General features: G+C 37.3%; 1 pseudogene; it reads left to right on the top strand.

The window, feature by feature from the left end:
- The first annotated feature begins 2091 nt into the window (after window positions 1-2091).
- On the top strand, window positions 2092-8296 carry LOC100056206 (small ribosomal subunit protein uS2 pseudogene; annotated as a pseudogene).
- The last annotated feature ends 3488 nt before the right edge of the window (window positions 8297-11784 follow it).

The following is an 11784-nucleotide window of genomic DNA, read 5'->3' on the forward strand; positions in this document are numbered from 1 at the left end:
ATATTCTTGCTTACCTTTCTTCTTCTATCCTTTCCTGCTTCCTCAATTCTCCTTCTCCTGAAAGCATTCCCCAAAAAACACTTGAACAAGAATCACCACCTCAGGATCTGCTCCTAGAGAGTAACTGACCTAACTGAGCTATTTTTTTTTCTCCAAAGTGAGTGGTCCCATTCAACATTGTTGCATTTAATTAAAAGTCCTTCCAGCCAAACAGGCCAGAAACTTCTGGGTTAAAGCTCCGGAGTTTTTCACTCCTCTCCTTGCATAGGAAGTTAGATTTCTCCAAGTTGCTGTCATTTCCTTTAGGGAAATCAGAGTAGACGTTTGTGCACAGTGGTTCAGTGCGATGGCAGTGGCAGAGTCTGCCTGAGAGAGAGCAAATATGTCAGGGTGGTAACATCATCCAGGTGCCACCTAAACTAACTCCAAATTTAGATATATGATTATTCATCTGAAGCTAAAGAAGTTTCTGGTATGGCCAGTGCAAAGGAGCATTATGTGCTGATCATCACATTTTTTTGTTGAAAGAAAATTCTCTTGAGTTAATTTTATGATAGAAATAGAACCCATTACAGATTAGAAATCGAAGTGTTAAGTCAATAGTGTATAAAATTATTTGACAATATCCAACACTTGTCCACGACAAAAGCTCTCAGTTTTTATCAACTTGGTAAATAATATCTACAAAAAACCTATAGCTCACATCAAACTTAATGGCGATAAACTCAAAGCTTTTCCACTAAAATCAGGAAGAAGGCAAGGGAGGCCCCTCTCACCACTGCTTTTCAACATCGTGCTAGAAGTCCTGGTTAATGCAGTAAGAAAAAAATGGAAGAATTGGGAAGGAGGAAATATAACTGTATTTCTTCTCTGATAACACTGCAGAAAACACAAAATAATTTACAAAATGTGGAAAATGGAAAATAATTTACAAAAAACCTCTTGGATCTAATTGATTACAACAGTTTCAGGAACAAAGTTACTGTAAAAAGTCAGTCATTCTCCTGTATATCAAAAGTAAACATGTGGAATTTGAAATTAAAAGCACAATACCATTACATTAGCATCCCCCAAAATGGAGAATTTAGGTATAAATCTAACAAAATATGGATGAGACCAAAATGATGAAAACTACAAAACTTTAATGAAGGAAATCAAGGAAAAACTATTCAAATTGAGGGATAATCCACAATCGTGTATAGAAATACTCAATATTGTCAATATGTCAGTTCTTCCCAACTTGATTTATAGATTCAATGCAATCTCAATCAAAATCATAACAAGTTATTTTGAGGATATAAAAAAACTGACTCTAAAGTTTATATGAAGAGGCAAAAGACACAAAGTAGCCTACAAAATGTTGAAGAAGAACAAAGTTGAAGGACTGACACCGCCTGACTTCAAGACTTACTAAAAAGTACAGTAATCAAGACCGTGAGGTATTGAGTGAAAATAGATCAATGGCACATAATAGAGAGCCTAGAAATAGACTCACATAAATATAGTCAACTGATCATTGACAAAGGAACAAAGGCAATGCAATGGAGCAAAGATAGTTTTTTCAAAAAATGTCATTGGAACAACTGGAAATTAACATGCAAAAAAATGAAACTAGACACAGACCTCAAACCTTTCACAAAAATTAACTTCAAATGGATCATAGGCTTAAATGAAAAACTCAAAACTATAAAACTCCTGGAAGATAACATAGGAGAAAACCTAGGTGGCCCTGGGTATGGTGATGACTTTTTAGATACAACATTAAAGGTATGATCCATGAAAGAAAAAAAATTCATAAGCTGGACGTTTTTAAAATTAAAACCTCTGCTCCGCAAAAGATAATAACAAGAGAATGAGAAGACAAGCCACAGAGTGGGAGAATACATTTACAAGAGACATACCTGATAAAGGACTGTTACTCAAAATACACAAAGATCTCTTAAAACTCAAAAGAATGAAAACAATCTGATCAAGAAATGGGCCAAAGACCTTAAAGGATACCTCACCAAAGAAGATATCCAGATGGCAAATATGCATCTGAAAATATGCTCCACAGGATAAATTATCAGAGAAATACAAATTAAAAAAAACATGAGATACCACCTATTAGAAAGGCCAAAATTTGGAAATACACCACCGAATGCTGACAAGGATTCAGAGAAACAGGAACTCTCAGTCTTTGCTAGTGGAAATACAAAATGGTACAGCTGCTTTGGAAGACATTTTGGTGGTTTCTTAAAAAACTAGACATACTCTTACCATACAACCTATCAATTGAACTTTTTGGTATTTACCCAAAGGAGTTAAAAAAATTTTCACATGGAAATCTGCACGTGGATATTTATAGCAGCTTTATCCATAATTACTGAAACTTGACAGCAACCAAGATGCTTTCTAGTAGGTGAGTGGATAAACACACTGTAGCATATCCAGACAATGGGATATTATTCAGAACTAAAAGAAATGAGCTATTAAGCCATGAAATGACATGAAGGAAACTTAAATGTATATTAAGAAATCAGAGAAGCCAATCTGAAAAGGTTATTTAATGTGATTCCAACTGTGTGACATTCTGGAAAAGAAAAAATTATGGAGATAGCAAAAAGATCAGTGATTGCCAGGGATTGGGTGGGGATGAGTGGTGAATAGCTGGAGCACACAGGATTTTTAAAGCAGTGAAGATATTCCGTATGATACTATAATGAAGGATATATGTCATTATATATATGTCCATATTTATAGAATGAACAAAATGAAGAGTGGATTTTGGTGATGATATGTCAATGTAAGTTCATTGATTGTGAAAAATGTTCTACTTTGGTGGAAGATGTTGATAATGGTGGGGGGGCTATGCATGTGTGGGGGTAGGGGGTATATATGAAATCTGTATACCTTCCTCTCAGTTTTGCTGTGAACATAAAACTGCTCTAAAAAATAAAGTCTACTTAAACAAATAAGTAGGGAGAGAATACATACAAAGAAGAGACTCAATCTTCTTGGATTATTGTAGAGCTCAGATTTTGGGGAGGTATAAAGGAAAAAATAGGGCTGGCCCGGTGGCACAGTGGTTAAGTTTGCACGTTCTGCTTCTTGGCGGCCTGGGATTTGCTGGTTCAGGTCCCGGGTGTGGGCATGGCACCGTTTGGCACACCATGCTGTGGTAGGCATCCCACATATAAATTAGAGGAAGAAGGGCATGATGTTAGCTCAGGACCAGTCTTCCTTAGCAAAAAGAGGAAGACTGGCAGTAGTAGCTCAGGGCTAATCTTCCGGAAAAAAAAAAAGGAAAAATATATACAGACATACGTGTGTGTGTGTGTGTGTGTGTGTGTGTATATATACATCATATATTTACATACATATATGCACACGTAAAGATTTTAAAAATGACTAATTTAGAAGATCACATCTGAGAGAAAGTGGTTATCACAGAAATCCAATCTATGTCAAGTGTGCCTAATAAACTGAATGAATTGTAGAATGAGAATTATCATTATATTGGTATAGTGGAGATCACTGGGCTTCTTCCCATTGTGCAGTAAGGATAAGTGTGTGACTGGTCTGGATTCAAGAGAATTCAACAGGAGAGAAAGGAGAACAATGTGAATAGCACTCTGATGATTTGCTGCTAAACAGAAGCATGGAAAAAAGTGGTAACTAGAGGAAAATATTGGGTTAAGGGTGGTGTTTGTTCATTTCTTTTGTGGTGAAATATATTACAGTGTTTCCTAATGTTGATAGAAATTACTATTCAGGAAGAAAAGGGAAACTTACAAATGGAAACTCTTTGTATAGGTGCACCAGGGGAATTCAATGCACACATGGAGAGTTTGACATTGGATGGAAACATTTCTGACTCATCCATTGTAATAGGGGTTTTAAAAAGAAAAAAGAAGTTTCATAAATTTGGCACTGGGTAAACACGGGAGATCTTTTGTGATCACCTGCATTAGCTCAGTGATGTAAGAAGCAACATTGTCAACTGACCAAGGCCTGGGAAGAAGGCTTGGAGAATTAGTTGTGTAGAAAAGTAGGAAAAATGAATTGATATGAGAAGTATAGGAGAGCCCACTTGAGGCTTCATCGATTAATGAAAGGTGAGAATGTGTGCACACACTTGCTTGTGTATGTGTGTGCATCTTCAGCTATATTTACATGGTGCCTTGCAGGGAGAATATCAATTAATTAATTAATTAATTTACTTATTCACTTTTAAGATTGACACCCGAGCTAACATCTGTTGCAAACTTCTGTTTTTCTTTTCTTCCCCTTCTCCCCCAAATCCCCCAGTACATAGTTGTATATTCTAGTTGTGGGTCCTTCTGGTTGTGCTATGTGGGACACTGCCTCAGCATGGCTTGATGAGCAGTGCTAGATCCATGCCCAGGATCCCAACCGCCAAAACTCTGGGCCACCAAAGTGGAGCACACGAACTTAACCACTCAGCCATGGGACCGGCCCAACAGGCAGAATACTTAGTTCAAACTGGTTATAATCCACACACCCACAATCTCAGGAGTTTACTCAAGGGAGAGAGACCAAATTTGAGGCTATGTGGAAGGGGATAATTATAAATGTGGGCAACTAGTTTACAACATGTATTCAGAGAAGTGAGAATCTAAAGGGTTGATAAAAAGTGAAAAGATCAGTAGCTTGTAGGTCATGAAAAAGCCTATAGATATTTTAGAAGCAAGATATTTGCGTGATTGAGCTATAAAGGCAAGAAGGTGGTAGTTAGGCAGGGGAACATTGAAATTGAAATTCGGGAAATGGTTCAATTACTGTTGATTAAAAATCTAGGCGTGGCAATTAGAATGTCTGAGGTGGGGTGAAAGACAAATTCATTAGCAGGAAGAAAATGAAGACACTATGGTGAACAATGACATATTTATATTGAATGATCATGAATGATGAAATATATAACTGGCAAAATACAATGAAGCACACTAAAATCTTCACTGAATGAGAGAAATCACAGAAGGAAGTAAATGACAGCAAACACTGAGGAATCTAATTATATAAACTGACGGCATATGGATCAAACTGCTGATCTTTCCGAAAGTCTAGACGTTAAGGAATTTGGCGGAGGCTGAGTTGTGTGGCGACTGAGATAAACTAGAAGATAGGGCATGCTGAGTCTGGCTCTCATCCTAAATTAGGGAGTGAGTCACATAAGTGTAGGTAGCTGTGCTAATTATAGTCTCTAATGGCACTGGACTCTTAGGCACGACATTTATGAGTGGAAGTTAAGTGGAAGTCTCATCAGGAACATAAGGAGCTCTCTAGGTCTTACTTTAACCCTGCTATCTTACTATGTGTGATAAGGCAAGAAACAGAGAGCCTTTTAGTTAATGCCAAACTTGGATGAAAGCAATGTTGAGGCTGAGGAACGACTCATGCCATCATGACAATTCTTTTCTTTCTTTCTTTTTGTTGTTTGGTTAATAAGATTGGCCTTGAGCTAACATCCATTGCCAATCTGCTTCTTTTTGTTTGAAGAAGATTGCCCCTGATCTAACATCTGTGCCCATCTTCCTCTATTTTGTATGTGGGATGCTGCCACAGCATGGCTTGATGAGTGGTGTGTAGGTCCATGACAGGGATCCAAACCTGTGCACCCTGGATCTGAATCTGTGAGCCCTGGGCAGCCAAAATGGAGTGCATGAACTTAACCACTATGCCACTGGGCCATCCCCAGTCCTGACAATTCTTATTTTTGGGGGGCGGGAGGGTAAGATTAGCCCTGAGCTAATATCTGCCACAAATCCTCATCTTTTTGCTGAGGAAGACTGGCCCTGAGCTAACATCTGTGCCCATCTTCTTCTATTTTATATGTGGGACTCCTGCCACAGCAGGGCTTGATAAGTGGTGCCATGTCTGCAACCAAGAATCAGGATTGGTGAACCCCAGGCTGCAGAAGTGGAATGCGTGAACTTAACTGCTGCACCACTGGGTTGGTCCCAGTCCTGATCATTCTTTAACAGAGCAAAGCTTATGAATAAATCTCCTTTCATAAGCTAGTACCGTATATGACAGGGTATTATTTTTAATAATATTTTTGAATACTATAATAACTTTGTATACTTACCAATTTATTATTTCAAGCATGGCCTAACGTAATAAACATATCCTCAGTGGGGGGAAACCAAATAGCTGAAAATGCAAATGGAAAACAAAAAAATCTTAAAATTGCTGAACACTCATAAATGAAGAACTGAGATTCTCAAATATCTTTTGTTGTCTAGGAAAGCATTTCTTGCAGTAACTTTTACTTTTTACTCTTCTCAAACACCTGGACAATTTTTAAAGCAAGCACATGTTGCTTTTATTTCTCTTTTTGCAGAGATCCAAAATTATTGTGGCAATTATTATTGCTTTAGTGTAAATAAGTCAAAAAAAGTATTTTGTTTATCAAAGTTCCATCTTTTCAAAAAGTGGTTGAAAAATTTCAATATTCGTCAAAGAGAAATATGCATAGAAGGATATCAAAAGGAAAAGTAATAGAAGTTTGACCAAATTCACAATCTATCTGAAAGTCATTCAAATGCCTTGCCATAAAAATAATTGTTGGAAATACAAGAGACTACTCTTGCTAGAATAAAACATTTACTACTTTGACCATGCTAGGAGCATGACAGTTTCATTTATTTTCAGATATTATAGCTCTTCCATTCCCAGTTTCTTTTGGAAACAGAAGAGTAGGGATGCATAAAAATTTAACAAAGCGTAAAATATAAGATAAAATAAACTTCAAGGGTATATGAGTCACAATGAAGTTTCAATGTATACGAAATATACTTTATAAATATATTTATAAAATATAGGGCTAATTAAGTTGTTTGAACAAAATCAATTCAGTGACTGACCTCATATTTTAAAAAGTCCATGCACTGGGAAGTTCAGGGATTCAAGAAACCATTAAAACACATGTATAGACACACACACACAGACACAGACACACACACATGCTTCTTGTATAGGATTTTGTATTGTGAACTCTTAGTTCCCCAGCTTTTGGAAAGTTGTTTGATAGGTTTCATTAGTACAAAACATCCTACATTATAACTTGGAGACTTCAGTCCTGTTTCTTGCTCTGGTGGGTACAAATCTGTCACCTTGGACAGATCATTACTCTCTGAATATCATTTTCGGTAGCAGAGATAATAACTATGCCTATCTCACACACATGTTGTGATAATTTATAAAAGACCTTGGGAATGGCCTAGAGTATAAAAATATAAGATAATATTTTAATAATTATTAAAGGCAACAGAAGTTCCAAAGATAGGCTCTCGCCTTCTCCTGGATTACCTGGATTCCTCTAGAAAGTTTTATTAAATGTCCACAAGACTTAGGTATTTAAGTTTTATATAAGCCTTGTGGCAACCACAAAACCATAACTTATAATAGACACACACAGAGTGTACACAGAGTTGTTCTGAGTTCCTGTCCTGACTTAAAGGAAAATTTTCACAACATCCAGAGCCCTTGATATTCTGTAAATGGAGAAGGAAAACATCCTCAAATTCCTTGCAGCAGGAACTCACTTTGGTGGCAGCACCCTTGACTTCCAAATGGAACAGTACACCTACAGAAGGAAAAGTGGTGGCACCTACATCATAAATCTGAAGAGAACCTGGGAGAAGTTTCGGCTGGCAGCTCTTTTCATTGTTGCCATTGAGAACGTGGCTGATGTCGGTGTCACATCCACCAGGAATGCAGGCCACGGAGCTGTGGTGCAGTTGGCTGCTGCCACTGGAGCCACTCCTGTCTGGCCTCTTCATCCCTGGAACCTTCACTAACCAGATCCAGGCACTCTGGCTGCTTACTGATCCAGGGCTTGGCCCCAGCCTCTCCCAGAGGCTCTCATGTTAACCTGCCTCTCACTGCTCTGTAACACTGACTCCCCTCTGTGCCAGCTATGTGAAGGCTGCCATCCCAAAGCAAGGAGTTCACCGGGCGAGTCTGTGGTCAATGTCACCCAGGAAGTTCTGTGCATGTGCGGCACCATCTCCCATGAGCACCCTCAGGAGGTCATCCCTGATCTCCACTTCTAGAGAGATCCTGAAGAGATTGAAAGGGAAGAGCAGGCTGCTGCTGAAAAGCCTGTGACAAAAAAGAAATTTCAGGGCGACTGGACTGCTCCAGCTCCCCAGTTCCCTGCTCCTCACCCAAGGGCACAGACTGGTCTGCAGGTGCAGGGGCCCTCCCTGCCTGCCCAGTAGTCCCCACTGACGGCCGCAGCACTCAGCCCCCACTGCTCAGGCCACTGAATGAACCAAGGAGTGGTCTTTAGCAGTTCTTTCACAGACTCTTGAATGGAAAATGGAATAAGATTGACAGAAAATAAGCAGTTTCTAAAAAAATAAAAAGGAACCACTCTTTTGTTTGCTATCATGCTGTGGGACTCGTCAATACAAGCCCCGTTGTCTTTCATGGCTTGGTGTTTTGGGGACCTGTCCCTCAGACGGGAGTCCCAAAAGTTGGGGCACTCGATGTACAGTCCAAACTCTTTGCTCTTCAGGAAGAAGTCGGGGCTTGAGGGTCTCTCCTCATGGTATGGTGTTGTGCCGGGGGTGGCGTTTATGATGAGAGTGTGTCTCAGCCTTTCCCACCCGCTTTGATGTGGGTATTTTCTCGTTTCCACTTAAGAGAAAATTGGAGCATGCATCAAATTCTTTATTGTACTGAAAAGGGGAACACAAAGCAAACTCCTTGAGAAATTAAGCAAACTTCCAAGATATGCTAAAAAGGGCAAAATCTTTAAAAAGAAAAAAAAGTGAAAACTGGGATGGCCTACTGGACATCAAAACAAAATACACACACATTGAGTTTAGAGCTAAGAAAACTTGTGTTTAAATATCTACTTTAACGTTAAATAGCTGTGTACTTAGCTTTATTTTATGAACTTTTGTTCATAAAATAGGGAATTGAAAAAGTAGCAGCTAAATCAAAGAATTATTGTTCTAATTTATATTACATTTTCTTAATTTTTTATATTATTGAAGCAATCATTGTACTTTAGGATAATTTATTTGTAAAACTCTATTGTTGAAGAAATCTTGACTGAGATAAACATGCTACCTGACCTAATCTTATTGATTTTTAGAGGCTGTTGAATTGTAAGATTTTCTTTCATAAAGTTGTTTACCAGTATTTCATTTAACTGCAAGTTTTGGTACTTATTGTCCATTTAGTATAGAAATAGACTGGATTGTTTCATAATGTATATCATTCATCTTCAAACAATTATATTGATATCACGCTAAGTATCATCTTCATTTCACAGGCAAGAAAACTATGGCACTGAAAGTTTAAGTTTAATATCCTGATTTTCATAGTCAAAATGTCACCAAGACAAAATTCAAAGAACGTTGGACTGTACTCCAAAAGAGAACACGCAACTCCTCACAGATTGTTGCCTAAGCACGTAGTAGGCTTGGTAAGAAAAAAAGTGCCATCATGTCACCTTCATTTATGTAAGTATATGATTCAACTATTTCAGATTTTTAAAAATTTGAATAAGAAAATAGGTTTTTTTCTTGTAAATCATTTCAAAAACCTTTATTGTTCACAGTGCCTGAGTTTAAATTTGATGTGGACTCTTGGCTTTTGTTAACTGAAGTATTTCCCATTAGCATTCTAATTACATCAACCACACATACTGGATCTCTTATTTTGTACTTATTATTTCCAGATAGACTTCGTTGAAAATTAGGATCTAACTTACATTATTTCAAAGGAGTTCCAGAACATGACATTTAGCATTTTAGAAATCAAAGTTGCATTCTTTTTTATGCTGTAACCGTATTGGATATATGTATGCCTCTTGTCTTTCAAGCCTGAAATTAATTTCCTGAAATGTGCATTTTAACTATATGATAAGCATTGAGTCCCAAAAAGAGTTTGCTTCAGTGAAGAATAACTAAGCCGTGGGCATTGCTTTCAATCTTTAATGGAATGCAGATTACCCATTAAAAAGCAAAGCCTTCATTTCATAAATTGAATAGAAAAATGATTGAAAATAATTATAACTGGTTGAAAGTAGGTCACTTGGACAAGTCAAAGCTAAGTATCTCTCCAAGGGCCTGTAGTGTTTTTATTTAATTTTGAATATAAAATATTTTCATTTATTTTAAACATCTAATGTTTTGTGCTTTTCCCTTAAAACTAGGGTTGATTGCTGTTTCAGCATTAAGTTTTCTTTTATTTAAAAAATAAATTCTGAAATTTCATTAATATCAGATTAAAAAACATATCTTCAATATCATTGAAACTAAAACTCTTGCAGAAAACATTTATCCTTCTACTTTGCTAGCAACTTAACCTTATAGGAATAATTAAACGAATTCCTAAAGGAATAATTACAGGTAAAATAAAATATTTTACTTTCTCATTCTTAATTTCATCTAACAGATAAGATCTTGTTCAAAATAGGAAGACAAACAATGTCTCAGATGATTATAGCATGTAGATAAATGAAATAAATAATAGCAATGTTATAAGGGACAGGTGGAAGAAACTGGGAATTTTCTGTTGTAAGATGCGTGCACTATACATGAAGTGGTATAGTACCTTTTGAAAGGAGAATTACATTAGTTGTAAATTATATTACAAACTCCAAAGCAACCACTAAAAAAAGAAGAAAAAGTATAATTAATATGTTAAGAGAGGATAGAAAACAGAATCATAAAAAGTGATCAATTAATATCACAGAAGGCAGAAAAGGAGTGGAAGACAAAGAACAAGGGCAATGAATAGAAAATAGTTACCAATATGGTAGATACTAATCCAACTATATCAGTAATCACCTTAACCCTGAATGGTTTATAGATAGAGACTGCCAGAGTGGATTAAAAAAATAATATCTCACTATATGTTGTCTACAAGAAACCCTTTTATTTAAGACATAGATTAAAAGTAAAAGGATGGAAAAAGATGTTTCACTTCAGCAGCAATGGAAAGAAAGCTGGGGTAATGTTAATAGCCCTATTGTTTGCCGGGCTGTCCTAACAAATTATCACAGACTAGCTGGTTTACACAACAGAAATTTATTTTCTCACAATTCTGGATGCTGGAAGTTTGAGATCAAGGTGTTGGCAGGGTCAGCTTCTTCTAAAACCTCTTGCCTTGGTGAATGGTTAACCATTGTAGGGGAGGAAGACATTTTCTCTACCCTCTCTGGGTTCGTCTGGCTGGAGAATGAATTAAATTCACATGAGACAGAATAACAGGAGAAAATTAAATAAAGCTTTATAACATGTATACATGGGAGAGGCTCAGGCAAGCTGAGCAACTTGCCAAAATGGCTGAAGCCACCACCTTAAATATCATAACCAGCTAAAGACAAAAGAGGATGCTGGGGGTGGAGGGGGAGTCAATCATGGGAGATTAACACACAAGTACAGTAAACAAATGCAGATTTAAGTCCTTGCCTTTGGCATTGATTAAGAGTTTCTAGAGATAAAGTCATCCCCCTTCTTCCTGGTACAGAGAGGGAGACACCTTTACAGATGGAGATTTCCCTTATAAATGTAAATGTCTCCTAACAAAGGGCAAGCAAGTTCCACTCCTCAGAGCCTCCCTCCTGTCTGCAGTTTATTAAAAGTAACCAGCCCCAAATAATCCTCATGCCAAAGAGACATATATGGGTTGGCCAATTCCAGGACCCCACACCATCATCTTCCTAAGTCTTCACATGGCTTTCCCCGTGTGTGTTTTTGTTTCCTAATCTCCTCTTCTTTTAAGAAAACAAGTCATATTGGATCAAGGTCCACCATATTG

The sequence above is a fragment of the Equus caballus genome, chromosome 17 (assembly GCF_041296265.1).
Source record: "Equus caballus isolate H_3958 breed thoroughbred chromosome 17, TB-T2T, whole genome shotgun sequence".
Taxonomy (NCBI): Eukaryota; Metazoa; Chordata; class Mammalia; order Perissodactyla; family Equidae; genus Equus; species Equus caballus.